A 17,000-nucleotide genomic window follows, 5' to 3' on the forward strand; every position below is an offset into this window, starting at 1 on the left:
CTACGATGGCACAACAGACCCCGCGGTTTCGATCGAAGACTATCTCCTACATATCCACATGGCCCGCGGTGATGGTCTTGACGCCATCAAATACCTCCCACTCAAGCTTAAAGGACCAGCTCGGCATTGGCTTAACAGCTTGCCAGCAGAATCAATTGGGTGTTGGGAGGACCTGGAAGCCGCATTCCTTGATAACTTCCAGGGCACGTATGTGTGACCACCAGACGCTGACGACCTAAGCCATATAATTCAGCAGCCAGACGAATCGGCCAGACAATTCTGGACACGGTTCTTAACTAAGAAAAATCAAATCCTCGACTGTCCGAATGCAGAGGCCCTCGCGGCCTTCAAACATAACATCCGCGACGAGTGGCTTGCCCGGCACCTGGGACAGGAAAAGCCAAAATACATGGCAGCCCTCACATCTCTCATGACCCGCTTCTGCGCGGGAGAGGACGGCTGGCTAGCTCGCAGCAACAACCTCAGCAAAAATTCTGGCAGTCCGGATACTAAGGACCGCAACGGCAGGTCGCGTCGCAACAAGCACAAACACCGTATTAACGGCGACAATACTGAGGATACGGCAGTCAATGCCGGATTCATAGGCTCCAACCCCGGTCAGCGGAAAAAGCCATTCAAAAGAACTACTCCGGGTCCGTCCAATTTGGACCGAATACTCGACCGCTCGTGCCAGATACACAGCACCCCCGAAAAGCCAGCTAATCACACCAACAGGGACTGTTGGGTATTCAAGCAGGCAGGCAAGCTAATTGCCGAAAACAATGACAAGGGGCTGCATAGCGATGACGAGGAAGAGACCCGACCGCCGAACAATAGAGGACAGAAGGGTTTCCCCCCACAAGTGCGGACGGTGAACATGATATACGCAACCCACATACCCAAGAGGGAGCGGAAACGTGCACTCAGGGACGTATACGCGATGGAGCCAGTCGCCCCGAAGTTCAACCCATGGTCCTCCTGCCCGATCACTTTTGATCGAAGGGACCACCCCACCAGTATCCGCCATGGCAGATTCGCTGCATTGGTTTTAGACTCAATCGTCGATGGATTTCACCTCACCAGAGTCCTGATGGACGGCGGCAGCAGCCCGAACCTGCTTTATCAGGATACAGTGCGCAAGATGGGCATAGACCCCTCAAGGATTAAACCCACAAAGACGACCTTCAAAGGCGTCATACCATGTGTAGAGGCCAATTGTACAGGCTCAGTCACACTTGAAGTGGTCTTCGGATCCCCAGATAACTTCTGCCGTTCCGCAGCGGCTATCATGCTCTGCTCGGACGAACCGCGTTTGCAAAGTTCAACGCGGTGCCGCACTACACATACCTCAAGTTCAAGATGCCAGGCCCTCGAGGAGTCATCACGGTCAATGGAAACACTGAACGCTCTCTCCAAACGGAGGAACATACAGCGGCTCTCGCTGCAGAAGTACAGTGCAGCCTCTTAAGGCAATTCTCGAGTCCGGCCGTTAAGCGACCGGACACGGCTAAACGCACCCGGAGTAACCTACAACAAGACCACCTTTCACGTTCCGAGCATGCGTAGCAATGCGGCCCCAACCCCAGCCCTTGCAAAATTGCAAGACTAATCCTTCACGTACATCATTACACTCTGGAGATACCATGGGCATAGGGGGGGGCACGACCACGACAGGCCCAGAATGCGGCTTAACCACACCAGGGGCTCCCAAGTGTTTCATTTCTTTTTCCTTTTTTTCCTCTTCTTACCCACATGACTCCATTCACCAGAGGCCCTGTCCGGCAGTAGACCTGCCGAACTCACGATGCAACAGCCAGGGAAGGAGAAAGGCTACGACGAGTATCCAGGTGGTCTCCATTACGAGCATTAAATCTGTTTTATACACCATTCCGCAGCCTACCCCTGGAGGGGACATGTTTAATAGTCCCATCCCTTGCTTACCGCACTATTTGTATCGTTCTGCATTCATGGCAGTATTCCTTGAATAAACAATGCATCGCCTTTTTGCTTATAATTGCATTCCTTTCTTACACATATCTTCATTTATGACATGTTGCATCCGTACACTTTGGTACGGCTAAATACACCAGGGGCTTAAGTTCCCCACATTATGGTGTGATAAGTCCGAACACTTTCACAAGTGCGGCACCCCGAACTTATAGCATTATATGCATCGGCTCCGAATCATGTCTTGGGTCAATAGTTGGGTTTGCCTGGCTCCCATGTTTTGGTACCTTACGTTCTGTTATATCGGCTAAGGTAGCGCTGGGAGAACCACTGCGATTGCGCCCCAGTTGAGCTGGGCGAGCGCCTCAGTGGAGAAAGCTAAAACTGACCGTCATGACGAGGCGAGAGCCGGTCGCTGTTCGAGAGGTTTTTTCGAATCCCTAAAGACTTATGCCGCTTAGAGCGAGGAACCGGCCTTGTCCGGTCCAGGCGTGGATAGCGCCCCGAATTCGGCCTTCCAAAAACTAGGGGCTTCGCCGAAATTTAAAATTATAGAATTCTATGGCTAAGTGAGAGTGTTCAAGCACTATAAGTCTGGTTGCCTTGTTCGTTGTGTTGAACGCCTCCCTAGATGGACCCAAAAATGGGAACAAGAGCGCTCAAGTTTATCCCGAACACCCCAGCACTCGTGGCATGGGGGCTGAAGCCGACGACTTGCCATCTCTCAGATTTGATAAATGGCCGCACAGAAGGTAATATTTTAAATTAACAAGCGTTGCTTAGCGCATACGAACAAAGTTTTCGGCGCACAGGATAACAAAATGCGAGTGTACTCAAATATTACATCTTTGGAGCACTCACCCGCAACAATGCAGGCACCCTTCAGGACACCCTTATAATACATCTCGGGTGTGCGATACTCCTTGCCCGGCGGTGGCGCGTCCGTCAAAAGCTTCTCAGCATCCATCTTGCCCCAGTGCACCTTAGCACGGGCAAGGGCCCGACGGGCACCTTCAATGCAGGCGGAGTGCTTGATGACTTCAACCCATGGACAAGCATCCACTAGCCGCCGCACCAGGCCGAAGTAGCTCCCAGGCATGACCTCCTTGGGCCACAGCCGAACTATAAGGCCCTTCATGGCCTGTTCGGCCACCCTGTGGAGCTTGACCAGCTGCTTCAGCTGGTCGCTAAGGGGCACCGGATGTCCGGCCTCAGCATACTGAGACCAGAATACCTTCTCCGTCAAGCTCCCCTCCTCGGCTCTGTAGAAAGCGGCAGCATCGGACACGCTGCAGGGCAGATCTGCGAACGTTCCTGGAGAGCTCCGAATTCGGGTAAGTAACAAGTAATTCAGTTTAACATGCTTGCTTTGCATGAAGAATGCCTTACCCGCTGCTATTTTCTTCAAATCCTCAATTTCCTGGAGGGCCTTGTGGGCATCGGCCTTAGCGGCTTTGGCACTCTCAAGAGCCGACGCAAGCTCGGACTCTCGAGTCTTCGAGTCACGCTCCAAACTCTCGTGCTTTTCCACGAGAGCCTGGAGCTCTTGCTGTACCTCCGCCACCCGCGCCTCCTGCTTCTCTCACTCGGCTCGTTCCGCGGCCGCATCGCGTTCAGCCGCGGACACCGCCTCCTTCAGGGTTGCCACCTCGTTCGTAGCCCCTGGAGTACCCACGTTATCCTTGTTATTTCTCTTGCAACCAAATCCTTTTCTATAAGGTACTACTTTAATACGGTGTTACTCACCTTCCTTGTCCTTGAGCTGCTTCTTGGCACGGCCGAGCTTGCTCTCGGGCCGCTCGAGGCTCTGCTTCAAGGTATTGACCTCCGCAGTCAGTGCGGCAGAGGTCAGCAGCGGAGCCTGCATTCCCATATGGACACATTTTTTAAGACTCCTGCGTATATCTTTTTAGATCCTCAGTTCGGCTTTTGTTTCCGAACACCGAACCGAGCATCAGGGGCTACTATCTATGCGGTACTATATTACATATCTTAAAATTCTTACCTCAAAGCCTATTAGAAGGCTGCTGCAGGCCTCGGACAGCCCGCTCTTGGCGAGCTGAACCTTCTGAACCACCACACTCATGATAGTGTGGTGTTCTTCTTTGATGGAAGCGCCGTTGAGTGCCTCCAGCAAGTTATTCGGTGCCTCCAGTTGGACGGAGGCCGCCGGTGTCACAGTCTTGCCCTTCTTACGAAGGGCCGCCCGCCGGACTTCGGAACCACTGGAGGTTCTGGTACGGAATCCGGGAGGTTGCCCTGCGGCACCTCCCGCGCCTCCTCCTCCTGGTGGGTCCCTTCCCGGGATCCCACCTCGGTGTCGTCAGTGTCACGGGGGGTGGAGGCGGTCGGAAGAGAATCCATATCCGACGTGCCCAAGGACCCGCTCGACAAAGCAGGAAGATCGTCCTTGGGCGGACTACAGGGTTGTATGTGGCACTAGAAAGACACCATGCGACAAAAAGAAAAATTATAACTCATCTAGGAGTCCGGATACTTATGATCTGGCCAAGGGCTTGGCCCTTGAGGGCCACTCCTCGTCGCTGTCGCCGACGTTGGCGGAATAGTCCGGGGGAAGGGTCCTTCCCTTCTTGGACCCTTCGGCCTCCCTCGTTGGGGAGGCCTTCCTCTTCTTCTCTCCCCCCACTGGGGGAGAGGCCTCTTTCTTCTCCTCCTCGTCCTCGTGGGAGGAGTCCGCCTCGGAGTCATCGGACGATGAGTCCGATACCACCTGACGCCGGGAACTCCTTCGGGTTCTCGTGGCCTTCTTCTTGGCCTTCTTCTCTGGCACTGCGTAAAGTGTCGGGACCAGTAGCCCTGTCAAACGGGCATCCGCTGGGTCCTCTGGAAGGGGAGCCGGACAGTTAACATGTCCGTATGTCGCCTGCCAGGCCTGCTAAAGGTATTGGGAGTTTAGATCCCGCATAAAGTCAAAATATGAAAGGCAAGTGTCCCATAAAGGATAACATGGCTTTCCTCGCCAGCCGGACGCTGTGAGCTGAATCTGCGATCTTCGGTAGCGGATGCGGGAGCTTCGGCGCCCTTGAACAGCACCCTCCAGGCATCTTTGTACGTAGTCTCGAAGAGCCCGCTCAAGGTCCGGTGCTGTGCCGGATCAAACTCCCACAAATTGAAGTCCCGTTGCTGGCAGGGGAGAATCCGGCGGATGAGCATGACCTGGATCACGTTGACAAGCTTGAGCTTCTTGTTCACCAGGGTCTGGAGACAGGACTGGAGTCCAGTCAGCTCTTCCGAACTACCCCATAGCAAGCCCTTCTCTTTCCAGGAGTTGAGCTGCATGGGTATGCAAGATCTAAATTCAGGGGCCGCTGCCCATTTAGGGTCACGCGGCTCGGTGATGTAGAACCACCCCGATTGCCACCCTTTGATGGATTCCACGAAGGCACCCTCGAGCCAAGTGACGTTGGGCATTTTGCCCACCATGGCGCCTCCGCACTCCGCTTGGCTGCCCTTCACAACCTTCGGCTTGACATTGAAGGTCTTTAGCCACAAGCCGAAGTGGGGCTGGATGCAGAGGAAGGCCTCGCACACGATGATAAACGCCGAGATATTGAGGATGAAATTTGGGGCCAGATCGTGGAAATCCAGGCCATAGTAGAACATGAGCCCCCAGACAAAGGGGTGGAGTGGGAAGCCCAGTCCGAGGAGGAAATGGGGAAGGAATACCACCCTCTCATGGGGCCTGGGGTGGGTATGAGCTGCCCCTCGTCGGGGAGCCGGTGCGCCATGTCGCTGGACAGATATCCAGCGCTGCACAGCTTCTCGATGTGCCCCTCCGTAACGGAGGAGGCCATCCACTTGCCTCCCGCTCCGGACATGGCTGGAGAAGGTCGAGGTGAGATGTGCGGACTTGGGCGTTGGAGCTCGAGTGCGCGGAGATGGATAAACAAAGGAGGAAGAAGGCATAGGTAAAAAAGGTGGATCCTTATCCCCTTATATATGGGCGGATGAAATGCGTCCCTACTGGCCTGGTAAAACTCGCTTATCTCCCAAGCGCCGCAATCAATGGCGCGGTTGGGTTACCCACGTCCGTATTGATGGGGATCCCGGAATAAGGGGAACACGATCTCTGCTTCGACAAGACATGCCAAGGAAACCGCTTCGCTAAACGCGCTGAGGTGGTATAATAAAAACAATTCGAGTAAAGGCTTGGTTGTGGTGTGACGTCACGCCACAAAATACGTCAGCAGATTGAACTTGTGTAAATATTATTCTCTCTACGGTGGCATGTGGAATTTATTTTACAGAGCTGGACACTATCCTGGTGTTCACAATCTTCTATGAATTATTCGGAGGAGGAACCCACCTTGCAGTGCCGAAGACAATATGCGCGCCGGACTCGTCGTCATTGAAGCCTGGTTCAGGGGCTACTGAGGGAGTCCCGGACTAGGGGGTGTCCGGATAGCCGAACTATCATCATCGGCCGGACTCCAAGACTATGAAGATTCAAGACTGAAGACTTCGTCCCGTGTCCGGATGGGACTTTCCTTGGCGTGGAAGGCAAGCTTGGCGATATGGATATGTAGATCTCCTACCATTGTAACCGACTCTGTGTAACCCTAGCCCTCTCCAATGTCTATATAAACCGTAGGGTTTTAGTCCGTAGGACACAGCAACAATCATACCATAGGCTAGCTTCTAGGGTTTAGCCTCCTTGATCTCGTGGTAGATCCACTCTTGTACTACCCATATCATCAATATCAATCAAGCAGGAGTAGGGTTTTACCTCCATCGAGAGGGCCCGAACCTGGGTAAAAACATCGTGTCCCTTGTCTCTTGTTACCATCCGCCTAGACGCACAGTTCAGGACCCCCTACCCGAGATCCGCCGGTTTTGACACCGACAACTTGCATGACATCTTTTGTCCTACCCTCCCGTGGCAGCGGGGTCCTACTGGAAACTAAGGGATATTAAGGCCTCCGTTTAATAGAGTACCAGACCAAAGCATTAACACATAGTGAATACATGAACTCCTCAAACTACGGTCATCACCGAGAAGTATCCCGATTATTGTCACTTCGGGGTTGTCGGATCATAACACATAATAGGTGACTATAGACTTGCAAGATAGGATCAAGAACACACATATATTCATGAAACCATAATAGGTTCAGATCCGAAATCATGGCACTCGGGCCCTAGTGACAAGCATTAAGCATAGCAAAGTCATAGCAACATCAATCTCAGAACATAGTGGATACTAGGGATGAAACCCTAACAAAACTAACTTGATTACATGGTAAATCTCATCCAAACCATCACCGTCTAGCAAGCCTACAATGGAATTACTCACGCATGGCGATGAGCATCATGAAATTGGTGATGAAGGATGGTTGATGATGACGACGGCGGCGAATCCCCCTCTCTGGAGCCCCAAACGGACTCCAGATCAGCCCTCCCGAGAGAGATTAGGGCTTGGCGGCGGCTCCATATCGTAAAACGCGATGAAACTTTCTCTCTGATTTTTTCTCTAGGAAAGCAAATATATAGAAATGGAGTTGAGGTCGGTGGAAATCCAGGGGCCCCAGGAGGCAGGGAGTGTGCCCAGGGGGAGGGGGCGCGCTCCCCACCCTCATGGGCAGGGTGTGGGCCCCCTGGCCTTGATTTTTTCGCCAGTATTTTTTATATTTTCCAAAAATAATCTCCATGGATTTTCAGGTCATTCCGAGAACTTTTGTTTCTGCACAAAAATAACACCATGGCAGTTCTGCTGAAAACAGTGTCGGTCCGGGTTAGTTTCATTCAAATCAGGCAAGTTAGAGTCCAAAACTAGGGCAAAAGTGTTTGGAGAAGTAGATATGTTGGAGACATATCAGGGAGAAGGTCAAGGAAGAAGAAGAAGGAGGAGGGGGGCTCTCTCCCCCTTGCTTCCGGTGGCGCCGAAATGCCACCGGAGGCCATCATCATCACCGCGATCTACACCAACACCTCCATCATCTTCACCAACATCTCCATCACCTTCCCCCATCTATATTCAGCGGTCCACTCTCCCGCAACCCGCTGTACCCTCTACTTGAACATGGTGCTTTATGCTTCATATTATTATCCAATGATGTGTTGCCATCCTATGATTTCTGAGTAGATTTTCGTTGTCCTACCGATGATTGATGAATTTCTATGATTGGTTTAATTTGCTTGTGGTTATGTTGTTGTCCTATTGTGCCCTCCGTGTTGTGCAAGCGTGAGGGATTCCCGCTGTAGGGTGTTGCAATACATTCATGATTCGCTTATAGTGGATTGCTTGAGTGACAGAAGCATAAACCCGAGTAAGGGGGTTGTGGCGTATGGGATAGAGGGGACTTGATGCTTTAATGCTATGGTTGGGTTTTACCTTAATGATCTTTAGTAGTTGCGGATGATTGCTAGTGTTCCAATCATAAGTGCATATGATCCAAGAAGAGAAAGTATGTTAGCTTATGCCTCTCCCACATAAAACTTGCTATCATTCTAGTATAGTAGTCAATTGCTTAGGGACTCCTACCACCACTTTTCCACACTTGCTATATTTACTTTATTGCTTCTTTATCTAAACAGCCCCTAGCTTTTATTTACGTGCTCTTTATTATCTTGCAAACCTATCCAACAACACCTACAAAGTACTTCTAGTTTCACACTTGTTCTAGGTAAAGCGAACGTCAAGCATGCATAGAGTTGTATCGGTGGTAGATAGAACTTGAGGGAATATTTGTTCTACCTTTAGCTCCTCATTGGGTTTGACACTCTTACTTATCGAAAGAGGCTAAAATTGATGCTCTATACTTGTGGGTTATGAAGACCTTTTTCTGGCGCCGTTGCCGGGGAATCATAGCGTGGGGTGAATATTCTCGTGTGTGCTTGTTTGCTTTATCACTAAGTAATTTTTATTTGCCGTTCTTAGTTGTTTTCTATCTTTAGTTATGGGTAGGAAACGCAAAATACCAAAAAAATTAGTTGTACCTACTACACCAATGGTTGAAGAACCACTCAAAATCTATCGCACTCTTGAAGCTTTTTACTTGGATCATCTTCGATCCCTATGTGCTCGTGCTGAAACCACTACAAAAAAAAGACACACGCGTGACATTTTGGGCTGAACGAATTTTTTTTCTGTCATACTTATGACACTTCTATGACGATAATTGTGACAAAACTCGGTATCATCATAGATGTGGTGGGCTCCTACTTCTATGACAAGAAATCATGATAGAAAATGGGCTTTTCGTCCTGGGCGGGCCGGAGACGCAGCTGCATGACATTCTTTGGGCCGTCCATGACGGGAAAAACCGTAGTAGAAGCGAGTTCCCGGTTATGGTGGGTGGTCGGGAGCCGAGCGATGCGCGTTTCTCTCGTACACGTACGCGTGTGTGTGCGAGGCGTTGGCTGTAACTGAACCCGAGCGAGGCGCTGGGCTCTAACTGAACCCGAGCGATTGCACTGCAGGCTACGCGTTACTGAACGCGAGCGATCGATCGATGGCTGTTAACTAAACCCGATCGAGTGATTCCTTTGCTACTGCTGCTAACTAAAGCCGATCGATGCTGCCTCTAGATGAACAGTGAGCATTGCGGGAGGGTTTGGATGAACAGTGAGCGGTGGGGGTGGATGAACAGGACCCTGTGATGTTGCCTCTGGATGAACTGGACCCCGATCGATCGAGCCGGTTGGGGCTGGATGAACAGGACCCCGTTGAGGGCTGGATGAACAGGACGACACCGTGGAGGGTTGGATGAACAATAGAAGGTGGAGGTGTGGATGAACAGTAGCCCTTGGAGGGGTGGTTGAACAGGAGCCCGTGGAGAGGGGTGGTTGAACAGTAGCCGGTGGAGTAGCGCACGGTGGAGGCTGGATGAACAGGAGCCCATGGATGAACAGTCGCAGGTGAAGGCTGGAGGAGGTCGATGGTGGATGAACAGTAGCCCGTGGAGGCTGGAGGAGGTCGACGGTGGAGATGAACAATATCCCGTGGAGTCCCGTTTTGCGGTACGCCACACCCCTCCCGATGAACAGGACCCCCGTTTCGACCGTAGCGCTCCAACACAAGTCCGTTTCCTCCGTTTTGCGGTACGCCACACCCCTCCCGATCAACAGGACCCCGTTTCGACTGTAGGAGGTCCAAGACAACTTCGTTTCCTCCGTTTTGCGGCACGCCAGACCCCTCCCGATGAACAGGATCCCGTTTCAAACTTGGCCGATCAAACACAAGGATGTTTCCTCCATTCTGCGGTACGCCAGGCCTCGTTTCCATTGCCTGTTCCGTCCAAGCCCTCCCGATGAACACGATGACGCATTCTGTTCTGACCCAGCCGGTTGGCTCCCCATGAACACGACGACGATGTTGTTTCTCCATTCTGACCCAGCCATGTACCCGAGCCCTGGCCGTACGTATGCACGAGTAGGCATTCGAGACCCCGCCCGTATGTACGTACATGGCCGTATTTACTTTCTTGCACCCTAGTTGTTATACGTACGTGTATATGCTACATGCGCGCCTCTACTATGACACGTGCGTGCATCTACATCGACCAGTATGTATGTACACGTTCGCGACCAGAATGACAACGCTACGTACGCTTCGACCGGGTGGGTCCTGACTATCAGGCACTTCCTTGCGTGCGAAGATGTAGCTGGTTGGCCCCAGCAGTCACGGGGGTGAATCATTTTTTTCAGACGCACTTCCTTGGGTGCGAAGATGTAGCTGGTGGGTCCCAGCAGTCAACGGGGCGAATCATTTTTTTTTGCCCGGGCGCACTTCCTTACGTGCGAAGATGTAGCTAGTGCGTCCCAGTAGTCAGGGGGAAACATTGTTTTTCGTGAAATACGGTGGCCCGTCCGGTGGGTCCCTGCTGTCAGGTGGAGGAATCAGCATTTTGCACGTAATAAGCACTTCCTTGCTGCTGCAGTGGACCTAGCTATCAGCCTCTCCACGTATAGTCCACGTCCGATGGAAGTCATTCCTTGACCATGTTGACCACGCCACGCCGAGAGCACCAGGCCGGTGGACGATGACGAGGCGTAGGAAGGGGATGACGCAGAGCCGGGGAAGACGCGGTAGTGGATGCCCATGCAGAGAGGAGTACGAGGGTTCACTGGTTCGGAAGTGGTGTGAGGCTGCCGTCGCTGCAGAATAACAGGGGGTGTGGGTGAGTAGAGGGATGGCCTGGCCAGCGGTGGGAGTAGTAGGGGGCGGTGAGGCCTCCGCGGCATCACAGCCGGCCACGGGAGGGAGGAGCACGCAGCATGACCCGCGCTGGTTTGGGGGCTGGAGCAAGAAGACTAGAGGTTGAAGAAGCACTACGGCCGTAGGATGAACATCGTACGGTAACAGGAGCTAGAATCGTTCATATTGACTAAGTTGACAAAGCCATCCGTCCCCGTCAACTTGGTAGGCCCACAAGTCAGCCTCCCACTCTGCTGGGTTCCAGCTGGCGGGGAGAGTATTCATTTTTTTGCGCGTAATAAGGAGGCACTTCCTTGCGTGCGAAGATAGCTGGTGGGTCCGACCTATCAGCGGGGGGCATGTTTTTTTGCCAAATACAGAGGCCCTTCCGGTGGGTCCCAGATGTCAGGTGCAGGAATCATTATTTTGCATGTAATAAGGAGGCATTTCCTTGTGTGCGGCCATGGACCCAGCTGTCAGCCTCTCCACGCACAGTCTACTTCCGATGGTGTCGTTCGTTGACCAAGTTGACCACGCCATGCCGAGCGCATCCAAGGTGGTGGACGATGGTGAGGCTCTGGACAGCAACGAGCCGGAGATAGGAAGACGCGGGAGTAGAGTCGCAGACAGAGAGGTGTACGAGGGTTAACTGGTTCTAGTGCGGTGTGGTTTGGTAGTCGGTGGAGAAGAACATGAGGTGTGGAGGGGTGGAGGGATGGCCTGGACAACGGTGGAGTAGCGCTTCACAGCGACGCGTGCTAAGCAGAGCTGCTAGCAGCAGGAGGCGGGAAGTGGTCCCGCTGGCGCTGGAGGAAGAAGTCGAGAGATTGAAGATGGATGCCGGTCGTTGGATGTAAATCCAACGGCTAACATGTCAGAATCATTTGTTGACTAAATTGACAACGACTTGCGTTGGCTTTGACCTATTGGCCCACATTTCGGCCTCCAAAAATGTGGCACATATTCAACCCATTTTTCAAAATTTACAGTCTTTTTTTGCATGGTAGAATTTACAGTCAATTTGATCTTTTTTTGAATTACAGTCCATTAGCTGGGCTGGGTGAACAAATAATGTAGCGTCCATGCAGCCCATTTATTTTTTTCCTAAAAGATTACAGGCCATTTGCACTTTCTTGAAATACACAATTTTAGTGGGCTGATTCTAATTATAATGTTGGGTTGGGCCAGCAATGTTATCAAAAAATAAAAAGGGGTTGAGCATTTTGTTATAAATATATTTAAATAATAAGTGATATTATTACATTCGTCCTTAAATCTTACCAAGCTTTTGTACACAATCACCAGGATTTTCGTGCCAAAACAATCCAGGATTTTATTGTTAACAAATTATTTTTATAAGTTAATAAGATGTGGGATATTGTTTTCTTATATATGTAAGTATCTGTTAAATATATGATGACAATAAAAATAATATATAATAACATATAAAATAATTTAAATATATATAATATAGTTAGAAGGGAAACATAAGTTGGACCTGGCGTTCCTATTCTTATATAGAAAAATAGAACAGACCTCTGCGTTTTCTTCAAAAAATCACATAAATTGGGCTGCCGATGTTTCAGAAAAATAAAACCTCGTACAGGAAGTCCATAGGCCGGTCGATACATGACGGCCCTCAAGAAAATACAAACATGCCTATGGACCTCCCATCCGAGGTCGTGGTTTGCGCATGTTAAAAAAGAAAGCCTAGACGGGGCAGCCCAAAACCCAGCTGATACTTGTTGCCCCAGTGATAATAAATGATACCTGCCAGCTCCCTGCCTTCATTGTGAATTTATCTCCTATAGTAACTACGTTGAAGCACCTAAAAAAATGTAACTATGTTAACAAACCCGTGGGCCCCAATGTTAGTATAGCATTAGGAGGAAGTATCTTTTCGATGAGGCACTTGCTTGCGTACGGCCATAGACCTGGTGGGTCCCGACTGTCTGTCTCTCCATGTACAGTCCTCTCTAGATTCCTCTCGTTTGTTCAGCATGTTCACAACGGCAGATAGCGGCATCGCGGCGAGCGCACAAAGGCGCAGCAGGGGATCCGACTACCTGAGGAAGTGCCTTATTATTAACGAAACTACTGAACTAGCCTAGTGGCCAAGTGACACTACCCGACAGCTGTTTCGCCCGGGTTCGATTCCACCTGTGCAGTGAAAATATCTCCAAATTTTTTGCCTCTGCCTTTATTGACATGTGGGTCCCCATTGTCATCTACGCACACCACGTCCAACACTTGCCAAAACTTCATCCCTCGTTTTCTCTGTGTTTCGCACACTCGACATTGTGTGGGCATTTTGAAATAGCATATCTTTTTGACTGTGCATCATGTGAAGATGTGCTATGCATGAATGTTGATCAGCATGATGTTAACTGGCTGGTAGTTCCATTTTCAACCATGAATAAAACTTCCAACATGATGTAAACCCTATTTGAAAAGGCCGTGTTAATATAAATGCTCTGCCTCTGAAAGTTGCAGTTTCTTATCTGAAACTGAACTTGCAGTTTCTTATCTGAAACTGAAACTTGCAGTTTCTTCTCTGAGAATCACATTGTCTGCACTTTTATACTCCTATGAAACTAGATTTTTAAGTGCTAAAAATAGATCTCTAGAATTCATAAAATACTTCATATGCTAAATACTGCAAATCTGAAATTCAACATACATATCTAAAAGTACTCTCAAAATACACAACACAAAACACAATTCATAACCTACAAATACTGACAACCCTAAGCTCCTATTGAAAATTCACAACCTGCCCGACTATTGGGCTGGGGGGCAGTCCCATCCTATTCCTCGGCGGCAGACAGCCGCCCCGTGAGACGATGTGAAAGGCGAGGGAGAGGATGGCGGGGAAGCGTCGTCGGGCCAACTGCTTTTCTCCTCTTGAAGTTGGGTTCGGTTGACGAAGACTCCACCGGCTTGCTTTGGCAGGACACCCTCACAAACGGCACCCTGTAGATGCTCGATTCTTCAATCTCTGGTGGATGCTCCATCTGGGATCGATACTCCCACCACCGCTCCCTCACGATCAGATTAGGTGAATCTGTTTTCTCCATGGCCCAGAGGAGCAGCTATATGTACAGCCGCGCGACTCCCTCCGGGAGTGCCGCCTTTTCACTCTGTTGCTGATATTTGGCCATGGATGTCGCCGTTGCCGCTAGTTGGTCCTTGTTGTCAAACCAAGACTGTATCTCCAACATCCTAGCTAGCTTCACAGGGTCGCCGTCTGCGATCCTCATGTATTGGTTGTACTCCTCCATCGATCTACTTCTCCACAACACCTTCACTCACCGGCGGTGGTTTTTGAATGGAAGAGGAGAGGAGCAGCACTGGTTTTGGTTTAGAACGGGAGAGGAGCGATGCTGGTTTTGGACTGGAACAGGAGAGGAGGGGCGGTGGTTTTGAAATGGAAGAGGAGAGGAGTGGTGCTGGATTTAGATTGGAACAGGAGAGGAGTGGTGGTGGTTTAAGAGGAGAAGAGCGGAAGAGCGACACTGGTCTTGGAAGTACTTTTTTTTGCGTATTTTGGGTCAAAGTTTGACCACGTACTGTATTTGACAAGCAAAACGTGAATGCATGTCACCAAAAATTGTATCATTTGGTTCGAATCTGAATGTACTTTCAAATTATATTATTTTTGCAACGTATAATGTGGGGTCGCTTTGTTAATTGAAGGGTAAATTGATTTTGATTTTGGTCCAGTCACAGTGTGCCGGCCCACTCGTGCAATCCCAAATCGCTGCCGCACGCTCCTCTCCCTCTTCTCCATTGCAAAACCACCTCCTCTCCTCTCCATCATCTCCATTCCAAAACCACCGTCTCGCCTCTCCCTCTTTTGATCTTCTCCATTGCAAAAGCACCTCCTCTCCACTCCATCATCTCCATTCCAAAACCATTGTCTCGCCTCTCCCTCTTCTCTATTGCAAGACCATCGTCTCTCCTCCCATCTTCCAAAGATAGCACCGGACCACTCAGAAGGACACTGATACGTCTCCAACGTATCTATAATTTTTGATTGTTCCATGCTATTATATTACCCGTTTTGGATGTTTATGGGCTTTACATTACACTTTTATATCATTTTTGGGACTAACCTACTAACCGGAGGCCCGGCCCGTATTGCTGTTTTTTTTGCCTATTTCAGTATTTTGAAGAAAAGGAATATCAAACGGAGTCCAAATGGAATGAAACCTTCGGGGGCGATCTTTTTGGAACAAATGTGATCTAGAGGACTTGTAGTGCAATTCAAGAAGCAATCAAGGAGGCCACGAGGGTAGAGGGTGCGCCCCCCTACTGGGAATGCCCCCCTATCTCGTGGGCCCCTCGGGCGGCCACCGACCTACTTCTTCCTCCTATATATACCCACGTACCCGGAGAACATCAGAGGCGACCATGAAAAACTATTTCCACCACCGTAACCTTCTGTATCCACGGGATCCCATCTTGGAGCCTTTGTCGGTGCTCCGCCGGAGGGGGAATCAACCATGGAGGCCCTCTACATCATCTCCAAGGCCTCTCCGATGAGTTGTGAGTAGTTTACCACAGACCTTCAGGTCCATAGTTATTAGCTAGATGGCTTCTTCTCTCTCTTTGAATCTCAATACCATGTTCTCTTCGATCTTCTTGGAGATCTATTCGATGTAACTCTTTTTGCAGTGTGTTTGTCGAGATCCGATGAATTGTGGGTTTATGATCAAGTTTATCTATGAGAAATATTTGAATCTCCTCTAAATTCTTTTATGTGTGATTAAGTTATCTTGGCAAGTCTCTTCGAATTATTAGTTTGGTTTGGCCTACTAGATTGATCTTTCTTGCAATGGAAGAAGTGCTTAGCTTTGGGTTCAATCTTGCGGTGTCCTTTCCCAGTGACAGTAGGGGCAGCAAGGCACATATTGTATTGTTGCCATCAAGGATAAAAAGATGGGGTTTATATCATATTGCATGAGTTTATCCCTCTACATCATGTCATCTTTCTTAATGTGTTACTCTGTTCTTTATGAACTTAATACTCTAGATGCATGCTGGATAGCGGTCGATGTGTGGAGTAATAGCAGTAGATGCAGGCAGGAGTCGGTCTACTTGTCACGGATGTGATGCCTATATACATGATCATGCCTAGATAATCTCATAATTATTCGCTTTTCTATCAATTGCTCGACAGTAATTTGCTCACCCACCGTAATACTTATGCTATCTTGAGAGAAGCCACTAGTGAAACCTATGGCCCCCGGGTCTATCTATTATCATATAAGCTTTCAATCTACTTTTATTTCCATCTTTACTTTTCCAATCTATATTATAAAATACAAAAAATATATTTATCTTATAATATTATCTCTATCAGATCTCACTTTTGCATGTGGTCGTGAAGGGATTGACAACCCCTTTATTGCGTTGGTTGCGAGTTCTTGTTTGTTTGTGTAGGTGCGTGGGAATTTTTAGGAGCCTCTTACTGGATTGATACCTTGGTTCTCAAAAACTGAGGGAAATACTTACGCTACTATTGCTGCATCACCCTTTCCTCTTCAAGGAAAACCAACGCAAGCTCAAGACGTAGCAAGAAGGATTTCTGGTGCCGTTGCCGGGGAGGTCTTCGCTCAAGTCAAGACATACAAAGTACCCATCACAAACCCATCTCCCTCGCATTTACATTATTTGCCATTTGCCTCTCGTTTTCCTCTCCCCCACTTCACCTTTGCCGTTTTATTCGCCCCCTCTTTCCCAATCACCTCTCTCTTTCGTTTGCCTTTCTGTTTGCTTGTGTGTTGGATTACTTGTCGCGATGGCCCAAGATAATACCAAATTGTCTGATTTCTCCAATACCAATAATAATGATTTCCTTAGTACTCTGATTGCTCCTCTTAATGATGTTGAG

Source organism: Triticum dicoccoides, chromosome 4B, assembly GCF_002162155.2.
Source record: "Triticum dicoccoides isolate Atlit2015 ecotype Zavitan chromosome 4B, WEW_v2.0, whole genome shotgun sequence".
NCBI lineage: Eukaryota > Viridiplantae > Streptophyta > Magnoliopsida > Poales > Poaceae > Triticum > Triticum dicoccoides.